The sequence below is a fragment of the Macrobrachium nipponense genome, chromosome 27 (assembly GCF_015104395.2).
Source record: "Macrobrachium nipponense isolate FS-2020 chromosome 27, ASM1510439v2, whole genome shotgun sequence".
Taxonomy (NCBI): domain Eukaryota; kingdom Metazoa; phylum Arthropoda; class Malacostraca; order Decapoda; family Palaemonidae; genus Macrobrachium; species Macrobrachium nipponense.
This window is the reverse complement of record NC_087216.1, coordinates 69964499-69977833: the sequence shown is the minus strand read 5'-3', so window position 1 is coordinate 69977833 and position 13335 is coordinate 69964499. Positions and strand designations below refer to the sequence as shown.

The 13335-nt window shown below is 39.4% G+C and overlaps 1 pseudogene; it reads left to right on the top strand.

Moving 5' to 3' along the window:
- Nucleotides 1-12304: 12304 nt before the first annotated feature.
- Nucleotides 12305-13335, top strand: part of LOC135200721 (uncharacterized protein DDB_G0271670-like) — a 4042-nt pseudogene continuing 3011 nt past the window's right edge.

Here is a 13335-nt window from a genome sequence, read left to right as displayed (position 1 = left end):
ACAAGGAGTCCAAATATGATCTTACTTTTCTTTCGCGATGAAACATAAAAATTATATTATTGTTCAAACAAAGCCAGCCTATGGTTGCCAGCCAACGGGTGCTAGACACACCCACATATTTATTTATCCCAACCTTCTATTGGACAGGAAAAGGAATCAAATCTATTAACACTAAATTATCAAACAATTCTTACTTATAAGTTTTTAAAAATATAAATACAAATTTGCTAGAATACTTCTTTAACACAAAACTTGTTTGTAAACAACATTTTTAGGAGCAAGAATAAATAAATTCTCGGGTGAATCCACCCTTGAGCAAACAACATAAAGTTGTCCATGAGGAAAACATGAGTCTCAAATCCACTCCACAGTACTTAATAGACTGTCCCTGTCCCTTGCTGATCATTATAGAGAATGCAAGTCTCACTGAAAACTGCAATCTCTTAAAGTTAAAAGGGAGATCCGTCGGAATGAGTGGTATCCGTGGGATAAAAACTGTTGCACTCTCTCCCTTTCCCGTTAAGTTAGTTGCTTCAATTATGTAATGATGAAAATCATTCATTTAGCATTTATGATAGTACTAATGGAAATTGGTGGACTGGAAAACCGAATTGGTTTTCATCTTATCAAGATGTTAAGTTAGCCACTCGAAGTTGAGATTGTCTATGATTGAGTGTATGTACGTAAGTACGTAACTGTAACCAAGTGCGCAGTTGCATAAGCTCAAATTGCTCTGTTCGAGACGAGTACGGCAACGCTGAGGGGAAACGAATGGATCTCCCCTTATATTCATTTGAAATGATCTAGTTTTCCCTTGTAAAAGTTATGCACTTGTCGTAGTTTATAATGTATATGTTGCCATAACATTTGGTAGTGTTTCTTTATACTTTTACATTGATATAACTGCCAATTGCCAAGAATTGTAATGGTACTGTTACATAAGTTGCACAAGTTGCACCATGTTGAGTTTGCATGTTGTGGCAATTGTACCATCAACTGTAGGCTAAGATGTGAATTAGTCTTCCATATGTTTATAAAAATGTCAGTTCTAGAGTAAATTCCACCAATGTTATGCATATAAAGTCAGGCTAACTGCGATGTGTAACAGTAAAGTTAGGCATGAGTAGCATAGCCTAAAGGCCTAACGACTGCATGCTCTTTGGCCCAAGATTGCCATCCTAAATGAACTGTTTGTATTACAGGGAACCAGTATAGGGGTCCAGTGTAAGAACCTTTAATAGGGGTTTTTTTTTTTTTCCCCCCCCCAATGTTAAGAAAAAAAAAACCAGTATAAGAATCGGTGTTGGTTCTAACTGGTGTTGAAGGAGTACAGCTAGGAATAAGCTGCTTTTACAATGTACCCACCTACAGTTAAGAAGAAATATTAAAAAAAAACCCGGGAGCCAGCCTTTCCCTCATCCCTTATTACAACAATGAAGATTCGACCGTCTCCGACGTCAAGTACCTGTTCCAGCTAAGAATAGGCCATGAAGTATAGTAGCCTAGGCCTGTGAGGTACCTTTATATTAGCCTATGGTTTGAATTGTTATGTATAGGCTAGTCTGAGTTAATGGTCCTAAAATGCATGGTAGCCTCCGAATGTTAGTCAGGACAATTAACAAATCAATACTGTTTACATATGCAGTATCGGTTTATTTCAGCTTGTATTTCGTGTTTCAAAAGTCATAAATAAGAGGAAATAACACAATAACAAGGCAAAACCTTCCCCCAAGTGTTTTACCCCACCCAAAACCCCACATTCCTATCGGTCCCCCTTACCATAGGATAGAGTTGTAAGGCATAATTGTCCCAAGTGTTTTACACCACCCAAAACCCCACATTCCTATCGGTCCCCCTTACCATAGGATAGAGTTGTAAGGCATAATTGTCCCAAGTGTTTTACACCACCCAAAACCCCACATTCCTATCGGTCCCCCTTACCATAGGATAGAGTTGTAAGGCATAATTGTCCCAAGTGCTTTACACCACCCAAAACCCCACATTCCCATGGTCCCTATTACCGTAGGATAGAGTTTAAAAGTAAATTACAGGTTAATTACACCCAGTTAAAAAAATATAACTTTAAATTCTTGTTCAGGAGGTAAACCTGTATAGAAAAACGTCAACTAGCATAGTCTAGTTCACCACGGTATACGGGCTTAGATCTGCCCTGTAAAGGAAGGTAGCAGAATAAAATGTGATTTTCGTAAATACAATATTGTTCATATTGTGATATAAGCATAGAGAATCCTGGCTAAGCCAAAATATTCAACAGACCTTGATAAAACAAAAATATAGGCATATCACCATAAAAAACATAGAGAGTATCAGCAACAATGAGAAACCATCTCCCTGCCAAGCGTTTAAAATCAGGCAGCTGTTTAAAACAAGACAGATTGCAATGACAACATCTCCTCCTAGGTCTGCATATTCCACTAAGTATTTACAACAAGCAAGAAATGGCATCACTATGAGGGCGATATCACATTTGTTAAAACAAACTGCATTTTCATATTTCCAGAAGCTTCAAAAACAAGCATAGCAAAATATGACATTTTTCCTGTAATTCTCGGCATCTGGTCACAAACTGACGATAAACCAGGCTACCAAAGTCATTTCTTTTTGTTCTTTGGCTTTGGAACGACACATAAGATAGAATTTAAATCTATGGACTACCATAAGAAAGCAATAATTACTTATCTGGAATATAATTGTTCTGAATCAATAAGCATAGGTCTATTGTTTGCTTGGCCAAGTCCATGTCCTTGCTAATACCATTCTTAAAGGCTTGATGATTTGCAATGCATCGATTTTTTAAGGCAACATGAAGTGTTACCCGGTTATATTTCTGATAAAATACAGAAAAAGAAAATATTGTAATTTGACTGATGACTATGATGATGGAAATGTTTATGTCCATCAAATTAAGGTAAATTTATCATTTTCTTTTAAAGTGACAGTAGGAAGCATAGCAAATAAATGGTGGGGTCTGGGGTGGGGGGCTGAGCCCCAGCTAAGCAACACTAAATACATTGTTATGTTTGGATGGTGTCATTTGTAATCAGTTGGCCGTTCTGGGGGTTGGAGCCCGCAGGCCAAGTAACACGGCCTACTAGATTAGATTAGATTAGATTAGATTAGATTAGATTAGGTTAGGTTGGGTTGGGTTAGGTTCGGTTTGAACAGTTCCAACGCAGTTTTTCTCAAGTAATTACGTATGTTTTTGTGTTTTAATGTGTTCTGAATGATTATAATAATAATACATGTAGTAAATTAGTTTTTTTGGTTGGATATAGTAGGGGTGTATAATAATAACTCAAAAACAACTCATTTCCCACATGTATTACTATCAGAATCATTCAAAACACATTAAAGCACACAAGAAAATGCATAATTACTTCTGAAAAACTGATGTAAAAATTTACCTATATTTTTAATGGTACTACAGCATTTTAACAAGTAAGCAGATTGAGGGCCCAGAACAGACCTAGCCTAGCCTACCAAACATCATTCCCTCGCTACCACCAGTCTGTGAGACAGCCTCTCGTTCAACAAAAACATAAATTATCATAGCATGAACAAAGATGAATTTTATATAAGAAAAAACACGACTTTTCCTCTGAATCTGATAAGAGAAAAGATTTCTCAGGTCTGTGGACGTCGTTTTGAAGGACTCCCACCGAGTGAGAGAAACCACTTTTTGATTGAAGCCCTTTCCTACACAATCCCATCGCAGCCTTTACATCTCTGAAACTGAAAGAACCGACAGCAGATACTGTACCCTGCAAGCCTACCTATGCAGAGAATTCCCGACGACTGACAATACAGCAAGTTTCCTTTAGTATCAGAACAACTGTTTGAAGTGACGAGAAGACGCAACCAGTAATATTTTACTTTATGTAATGAAGCATATATAACACGAAAGCTGCTGTGGTTTAAAAAATTTAAATCGCCACTGTATTTATTAGCCACGATCATAAAATGCTGAAAAGCAGGACATGTCAACAGGGAAACCCAACGAGACACTTTTCACCTGAGCACAAAATCACTGGCAAATAACTAGCCTATCCTTCCTTACCTGTGTGATGTTGGTCCCGCTTGCTGCCTAAGGCTTCCTGCGCCATTTTCTGCAATTAGAAGCTGCAAAACACACCACTAAGCGAATAATGAACGGAAAATAATTGGTAAATATAATCACTGGCGCCGCCCTGGTGGTGGGAGACGGAAGTAGGCCTACTACTGATACTAGAAAGATAACTCCATAACAAATGATGATAACATCAAAACTACAACATGTAACAAACCACCTGAGATTATTATCCAAGTTAAAATTAGACGCATACAATTCTATACCTTAACATTATTACTATTGCTAATTTAAAGAAGACGAACGGTTTTGAATCGGCAGAATAAAGGAAAACCTTGGCATCAACTGGCTTTCTGTTGTGGGTTTAGCATCGATCCACATAATTTACGAACGATCTCTTTTCAAAGTTAGATTCTCTCATTTGCAGTGCATATTTTAACTTTATAACTGGCGGGTCAGTGAATAAAAACAATTGTGAAAAAAATTTTCGACTACGTACTGGGCGACCAGACAAATCCCCAAATTGGCAGGAATGATCAAGAAATGGAAAAGTTAACCTTACAGTTGAGTTTGATGTCCGTTTTCATTCAAAGGAGAATTAGTTAATGCTGATATTTTTTTCTCTTACCAACTGAAATACTAATGAGTAGCTATATCTTTATAACTTTATTATAATATAACGTTCCATCAAATTAGATAATAAATCAAGTATCAACACAGTGCCCAACACACTTTGAAAGTTTGAAATAAAAGGCTCGTTAACTTGGTCATTTCCATATATAAATGTCATGTTACACATGAGTCTGTTCTGGGCTCTAATTGGCCGAATTGGGGCATGCAGGAAAATCTCCCAGCCTTCAGCAATTCCTTTCCAAATTGGTTCAAACCTATTTGTCTTTAACTCCTCACAGTATTGTTTCATGTCATACCTGTAAGGACCCAAGCAATCAAGTCACTCTAGAGAGGCCAGTAACTGTCGATGTAATATATATAGCTTTGTCAGTTTCTAAAGTAAAAGGGCTTAGATATAAAGGCCCAGACAAAGAATTATAAGGCTTTTTATAAAGAAGTTTTTGCTTAGGAGAGTCCAGTGTAATAGATAATTGTATTTGTTTCGTTATCATTTTCATTTTATCTACGTCATGATAATCTAAAGTCATCTGTATACTGTATTTATTTTCATTCTTTTGTTGCACAATATAGTTTCTATATTGTAGTTTTTCATTTTTAGTGAAGTTAAGGAAAATCCCATTAAAGAAAGTAAATGATAATTTAAAATCAACTTGTCATGTTCTGTATATATTTTATTCTTTTGATGTACAAATCAATATTTTATATATTGTATAGTTTTACAATTTAAGAGAGGAAAATAACTCATATAATGAGTTATTTTTTATCAATTTGATACTGGTTTGGCCCTAATTTAAAGTTACATTATTTATGGATTTAGTTAATTGATTTTTCTTTTTTTCATTTACTTTTTAAAGATTAAACAACAAAGTTAAAACTATAAATATTTTTTTTATTATTGAAACTTTACAATTGATAAAACCTACTATCATTCAGCCTTTATACAACAGTTCTAATAAATCCATTTTTGTGAGGGAGGGAAAGGGAAGGGCTAAGGTTGGCTATCACTTTTTTTTTGGGGGGGGGAGGGGAGCGGGGCACGGTTTGGACATGAAATTATCCTTGTTAATCATAAGATTTTGGCATCTATATATATATATTATATATATATATATATATATATATATGTATATATATATATACGTACAGGGTGTAACACGAATTTATGCAAATTTACTTCAACCTCACACACCCCCTTCCCCAAGCCCTAATGATAATGGCTATTTTAAATTTTCCTTCACTGGCAAAACACGCTTGTGTTTATAGAACATTTTCTGCTCAAAATTACTTTTTCTTTCAATCCTCTAAATATTTACATGAACTCGTGTTACACCCTGTATGTGTGTGTGTGTGTGTGTGTGTGTGTGTGTGTGTGTGTGTGTGTGTGTAGCCAGAAAGGAAACAAAAGTGCAGAACCTAATCTCTCTCTCTCTCCCTAGCTATGCCTAAATGTTTTTATTCATATGCAGTACCAACATCCCCCCCACCCCGCCTCTCTCTCTTTCTTGATATGAACCACCTCTCTCTCTCTCTCTCTCTCTCTCTCTCTCTCTCTCTCTCTCTCTCTCTCCCTGAGTCGCAGGTCCATGGAAATATCCAAGAAACATTATAACAGCTAAGTTTTCCTTTTCCGGGTTAAGTGGCCATTATAGCCTACCCCTTCCTTCCCTGATCGAGAGAGAAGAGAGAGAGAGAGAGAGAGAGAGAGAGGTGGCGGGAGTAGCAAGATGCTGAATAGATTTGGATGAAGGCGTGTCCCTAAGGGAAGGGGTCTTGAAGTTAACAGTAGTAGGAGCATGAAGAGGAAGGATTTGATATGGGGGAGGAATCCTCCGCCTCCTCCTCCTCTTCTTCCTCATCATCATTCTCCCTGTCCTCCTTCTCCTCTTCATCCTCCTTATCTTTATCCTCATCATTCTCCTGTTCCTTCTGATCCTCCTCTTCACCCAACTCCGCCTCCTCCTCAACCTTCTCCTTCCCCTCATCCTTATCCTCATCCTACTCCTCCTCTTCCTCATCTTCCTTCCTCTTCTTCTTCCACCTCCTCATCCTCTTCCTCTCATTCTCCACCTCCTCCTGCTCTGCCTTCGCCTCCTCCTCATTCACCACTTCCTCCTACTCATTCCCCTCCTCTTTCACCACCTCCTCCTCCTCGCCCTTCTCCTTTCCCTCGTCCTCCGCCTCCTCCCCCTCATCCTCCACATTCACCACCTCTTCCTCCTCTTCCTTATTCTCCAACTCCTCATCCTCCTCTTCTTCCGCCCCCTACTCCTCTTCTGCCTCTTCCTCCTCCTTTTTATTCTCCAACTCCTCATATCCTCTCCTTCCGTTCTTAGCTACCTCCTCTTCTGCCTCTTCCTCCTCCTTTTTATTCTCCACCTCCTCGTCCTCGTCCTCGTCGTCCTTCTCTGCCTCCTCCTTCTCATTTTCCACCTCTTCCTCCTCATCTTCCTCATTCACCACATCCTCCTCCTTATTCTCCATCTCCTCATCCTCCTCCTCTTCTTACACCTCCTCCTCCTTCTCAATCTCCTCCTCCTCTCATTCTCCACCACCTCCTCCTCCAGTACTCCGCCTCCTCCTACTCATTCACCACCTCCCCCTTCTCGTTCTCCTCTTCCACCTCCTCCTTTTCTTCCTCTCATTCTTCACCTCCACCTCCTCCTCCTCCTCCTCCTCTCCCTCATTCACCATCTCATCCTCCTCCTCTTCTTCCTCCTCCTCATTCTCCACTTCCTCATCCTCCTCCTCCTCATTCTCCACGTCCTCATCGCCCCTCCTCCTCCTCTTCCCCAACCTCCTCCTCCTTCTCCTTCTCTTACACTTCCTCCACCTCCTCCTCCGCATTCACCAACTCATCGTCCTCCTCCTCCCCTTTTCCTCCTCATTTTTTATCTTCTCTTCGTCTTTCTCCACCTCCTACTCCTCTTCTTCCACCTCCTCTTCCTCATCATCCTCTCATTCTCCTCCTCATCCATCTTCTCCACCTCTCATTCGCCACCTCATCCTCCTCCTCATTTTCCCCCTCCTCCTCCTCCGTCGCATTCTTCACACCCTACTCCTTCTTCTTATTCTCCACGCTCCCCTCTCCATTCCCCATTCTGCAGTCCTCTCTCATGCCCTACCTCTCTTTTCTCCATCAGCTCCTCCTCCCCCTCTCATTCTCAACCTCATCCTCCTCATTTACCATCTCCTCATCCTCTTCCAACTCCTCCGCCTCCAACTCCTCAGCCTCCTTCTCATTTTCCACCTCCTCTTCCTCCTCCTCCTCCTCTTCACGCGTCTTTTGTGTGTGTGTGTTTGTATTTTCATTGTATTGAATGCAGCTAAATGTTTTGTGGTAGAGTATGACATCTCGTTTTCTACTAGTATATATACTACACTAGATTCACATCAACCGTGCATCTAATGTCTAGGCCAGTCCCTTAAGACTTTCCTGATTGGATGTTGATAAGCCAATCACAGGGCTGGAAACTCCCAGTCTCTCTCAAGAGTTCACAGTTCACATAGGCGGCACGATGTGTTCCATCTCTCCTGATTGGGTTATCAACAGCCAAGCAGGAGCGTCGTAAGGGACGGGGCTAGACAGATGCACAGTTGATGTGAATCTACTACAGTAGAAACCAGCTGTCATACTCTACTTAGAGATACGCTAGCCATGACGTGACACAAATCTCGTATCTATAACAAAAATTCGCATATTCCCGAACTGTAACCGAGTACTGCACCTTCCCTGAAAAAGCGGGACTCCAGATCTTAAAAACTAACCATAGAATCTTCTTGAAAATAATCTCATTACGTTTCCCACACCGAAACTTCTAAAGGAGGTTTTCTTAAACTAGCCTATCCCAAGGGCATAGCAGAAAAACTGGGGGTGGGCAATACCAGAGCAGTACATATTGGGAATTTGCGAACGTGACAGAAAATGAATAGGCCTAGCAAAGCAGATATTATAAACAATGTAAGAGATAACAACTGTCAATAAAACCTCAAAGTAACTCAGGACTGTTTTGAATAAAAAAAAAAGGATATTATTGCATAGAATGAATGTTTTTTTTCTTTCTTTTTTTAATATCTTACATGGAAGTTTTGACTGCAGCACAACCTATCATTATCACCACTGTAGCCTTTTATTTTATTTTATATATATAATATATATATATATATATATATATATATATATATATATATATATATATATATATATATATATATATATATATATCATATATATTACGTGCTGACGGCAAACCCTTACTGATGACCTCCCGTCAAGTGATACTACCACTTACCTGCACTGGCCAGTCGGACGCAAGATAGGAGCTTCACTGATGTTGGTTTTTGATGTTTGCCTTTCGGCTCTAAAAATGATAAATAAAATGAATAAAACTAAAAGCTATAGTATTGCAATCACAACTCACAATTAAGATATTGGAAACCTAACATAGTTACAAAAAAGAAAAAAAAATCCAAGCGTTTAAGGTTTTTTTGCCCATATCCAAAACAGGGCAAATGTGTTTTAATGTTTTATTGACAGACATTATCTCTCGCATTTTGAGAATATGTGCATTTTTAGGCCTACTCATTTTCTGCCCGTTCCCAAGTTCGAAAACGTACAAGGGCCGTCAGAGAGGGAATCATCCCTGTGGAGGGCTGGACATAAAACCAACAAGTAAACAAGCATTCAATTCATTTGCATCTTTATTGCATTAAGACTACCATATCGGAAACACTGATTTCAACCAACCACAAACTAACTATGCGTATTGCCGTATCTACCTAAAAACTTTGTTTTGAATTTGTTAATTAAGAGAGTAGACTGAATCATCATGGACCACTACTACTACGTAGCTTCGTATCCCACCCACCAAATGGGCGGCGCTGTGTTGGCAGCCAATTCCACCTACTTGGGAACCGCGGAAAGTGTTCTAGTTCTCTGTGTAACCGGGTTATATATTTCCGTCTCATTATATGCACAGTGGTGTGTTTTGCGGCGTCTAATTGGAGAAAATGGCGCAGGAATCCTTCGGCAGCAAGTAGGGCCAACATCTCAGAGGTAAGCAAAGAATAACGAATGTTATTTGCCGCTGATTTTGTGCTCAGGTGAAAAGTATCTTGTTGGGTTTCCCTGTTGACGTGTTCTGATTTTCAGTTATTGCGATCGTGGCTAATAAATACAGTGGCGATTTCAGGTTTAAATCTCATCATTCTTGTTATATGTACTTCATTATATGCTAAAGTAAGTTATTTCGTGCTCGTTATTCGAAATTCTCTGTAGTAAATAAGGCCTTTAGGTCACTGGTTGCGTCAAAGTCTCGTTCTCTAGAACACGTTGTTGAGATACAAAAGGAAACTTGCTGTATTTTGTCAGTCGGTAGGAATCCTCTGCATAGGTAGGCCTGTAGGATACAGTCTCTGCCGTCGGTTCTTTCAGTTTCAGGGATGTAAAGGCGGTGATGGGATAGTGTAGGAAAGGGCTTCGATCAAAAAGCGATTTCTCACTCTCGGTGGGAGTCCTTCAGGACGACGTCAATAAACCAGAGAAACCTTTTCTGTTTTCGGGTTCAGACTTTTCGGAGCAAAATTCGTTGTGTTTTTTTTTCATATAGAAAATTTCTTTGTTCAAGTTACGTTTAATTTGTTTCCGTTAAACGAGAATTAGAAGCTATGTCACACAAATTGGTAGTAGCTGAAGGAAATGACGTTTGGTAGCCTAGGCTATGCATGAGCCTACAAACTCCTTGCTTGTTAAAATGCTCCACCATTTGAAATTTATTTTAAAGTTCATTCACAAAACCGAAAAATATGTTTTCCAGCAGTAAAATATAGTGAATCATCAAGGCAAAGAAAAAAATAGCCTTTAAGAATGGTAGTAGCAAGGAAATGAACTTGTCCAAGCAAACACTAAACCTATGACTCTTGATTTAGCTGGTATTTTTAGTATCCTCGGCATCGATTGAAAATAATGATTGCTTTCTTATGGTAGTCCATAGATTTAAATTCCTTTCAAGTACCGTTCCAAAGCCTTAGAAGGGAAATAAATGACTTTGGTAGCCTGATTTGTCGTCGGTTTGTTACCTAGACGCTTAGCATTACAGGGAAAAAAAATCATATTTTGTTAAGTGCATTTTTATAATGACCTAGATACCGCCTTCGCAGTCGTGCTATTCATTACTTGCCCTTAAAAATGCTTGGTGGAATGTTGGCTAGGAGGGAGGAGTTCTTGTTAGTGCAGCGTGTCTGGTTTCAAACAGCCGCCCGAGGCCACACCCTTGGCAGGGAGATCGCCTCTTCACGTTACTGGCTATGGTTTTTATCAAAAGTATGACTTTGGTTTTTATGATGCTATCTATACCTGCATTTTCCCTTTACATTAATGGGGTACCTCACTGGAACAACACAAATATCGCGTAATCTAAAGTCGTTCCTCCAGCATCTTTCCTACTGGTTATTATATTAAAAATGTCCCGTTTAACATTTTGGCTTGGACAGGATTCTCTTCGCTCAGATCTCAATACGAAATATGATGTATTTACGAAAATACATTTTATTTAGCTACTTTCCTCTGCTGTTTTAGCATCAGTCATTAGTTTTCTGTTATTAACTGTGGAGTTTATTTTTCTAGCTCACAATAATGTTCCCTTTCATATTTCATTTCACTTTCTTGTGCTCCACCTTTGATTTTTTGTGAATGATCAAGTTTACTTTTATGCAACATATTTTCGTGTTGTAGATTTCCGTGAGGTCTGAATACGGATCTTTTCAAATAAGAAATTGTTAATTCTAAAGTTTTGTCTTCATATTCTATTTTTTTTTTTTTTTTTTTTGTATTGCTCTTCTTCCTTGAGTCTTTATTCATCTCAATTGGTAGATAAAGCATTGAATGAGCTAAACAATTCTATAAATTAAACAAAACCGTAACGAAAAAGAAAAAAAATCTTGGTCACGTGGCATAAGGTTAAATAAATCAACAATTAACAGGAGAATAAAAAATGAAACGATGTAGGATTAACTCGACATATTTTTCCTTGGCACAATTGGTCCCACCTCTTTTCTCTGACGTTATCTCACCAGGGGAGTGTTGGGTACGGGGGGAGGATGTCGGGGGACGAGGCATGCCCTTGAATAAAAGGTTTCCCACGTAAACTGCAACGCCTTCTCCCATTTCCATAGGACCCTGCTGATGTTCGCGCCATATTTCCAATAGAAGTCGTGTCTGCTCTGTCATTTTTGCTGGGGTTTTGGGGGTTGGGTGTAGGTTAAGCCGCTCAATTACCCACTTAAATGCTCTCTTCTTCTTCTCAGCCTTCTTCTTCTCAGCCTTCTTCTTCCTCGTCTTCTTTCGATATGGGAGCTTTACAAGGGGCGTTTTGCTGCCAAAGGAGAGCCTTTTCTTTCTTTGATTAATGGCAGTGATGTGTTACTGAACGTAGCCACTGGTGCTGGTGAGTGACGGGGTTGGGGGGAATGTTTTGTTCTTAGTGAATTTTATAATTAAAATAAAGCGCACTCGTATAAATTAATGTTATTTACATAGTGTATTGTATATTTTGTCAATAGCCTAACTAACTGTCTAGAGGGTGAGGAATGCCAGCTGAGCTCAGTGTTGATCCAAAGGAGGTAGGATAGAAAGGACGGAGTCAGGAAAGGCGACCGTACGAAACGTCTTGGGCGACCTGTTGATAAAGATTTTGCTTACAAAGGAGAACTTTCCAATACCTATGTTAGTCCATTATGTTGTGTTACATTAATATGTGCCAGCCACGGTCTTGTTGGGTCCAAGGGTTGAAATATGAATTGACTAGATCATTGACCTGGCTCAATGTGGGTACCTTAGCAACAGGATAGCTAAATCAGTGACTGCATAGGACCAACAGAAAAGGGAGGCAGCGAATAGAAAGGAATCGTTTAAGTGGCGTGTAAATATATTTGTTGCCCAGAAATATTGGTTTTAAAGAAAACATTGTGTCCACAAAATTAAAAGGCAAGGAATAATATAGGGGTTTCACTTGAACCCTGTGGCACTGTAGACCACAAACTAACTAGTGCCACATCAGTTACAAGGGTGATAACTAAATTAGCTAGACTAGTAATGAGTAAAACAGGATTCTTTTGATGGGTCTGATACAAGGCAGCGAAGAAAACACTCAAAATTAATAGCATCTATGAGCACCGTTTTGGTACTATGCTTGCAACTGTTTCTGGACTGACACATAGTTAGGCACATCACTGGACTGGGAATTTGGGGAAAAATTCAAAAGGGAGGTTTTGAGGATATGTGAACAGGGTTGGAGAATTAGGTTAAGAAATGGGAGCTGGGATTACAGACACTGGGTTCAAATAAAAAATACAGCTCTCTCGGCACATTACCCTATATGTTAGTGGACTTCGATGTTGGTTGTATTGTGAGCCAATGGGGCAATGGCCAGTGAAGCTGGCATCTTCTCACTGCCAATGAAGGGAGCCAGTAGGAGTGCGATTGGATTTCCTGATTGCACCAGATTGCTGGATGGAAGAACGTGGTTGTGGTGAAGAGTGTGGGATTTGCCTAGAGTATGAGTGTGTAAAGAAGGACTCATAGGCTTTAAGTGTAAAGGCCCCCATACACTAGACGATTA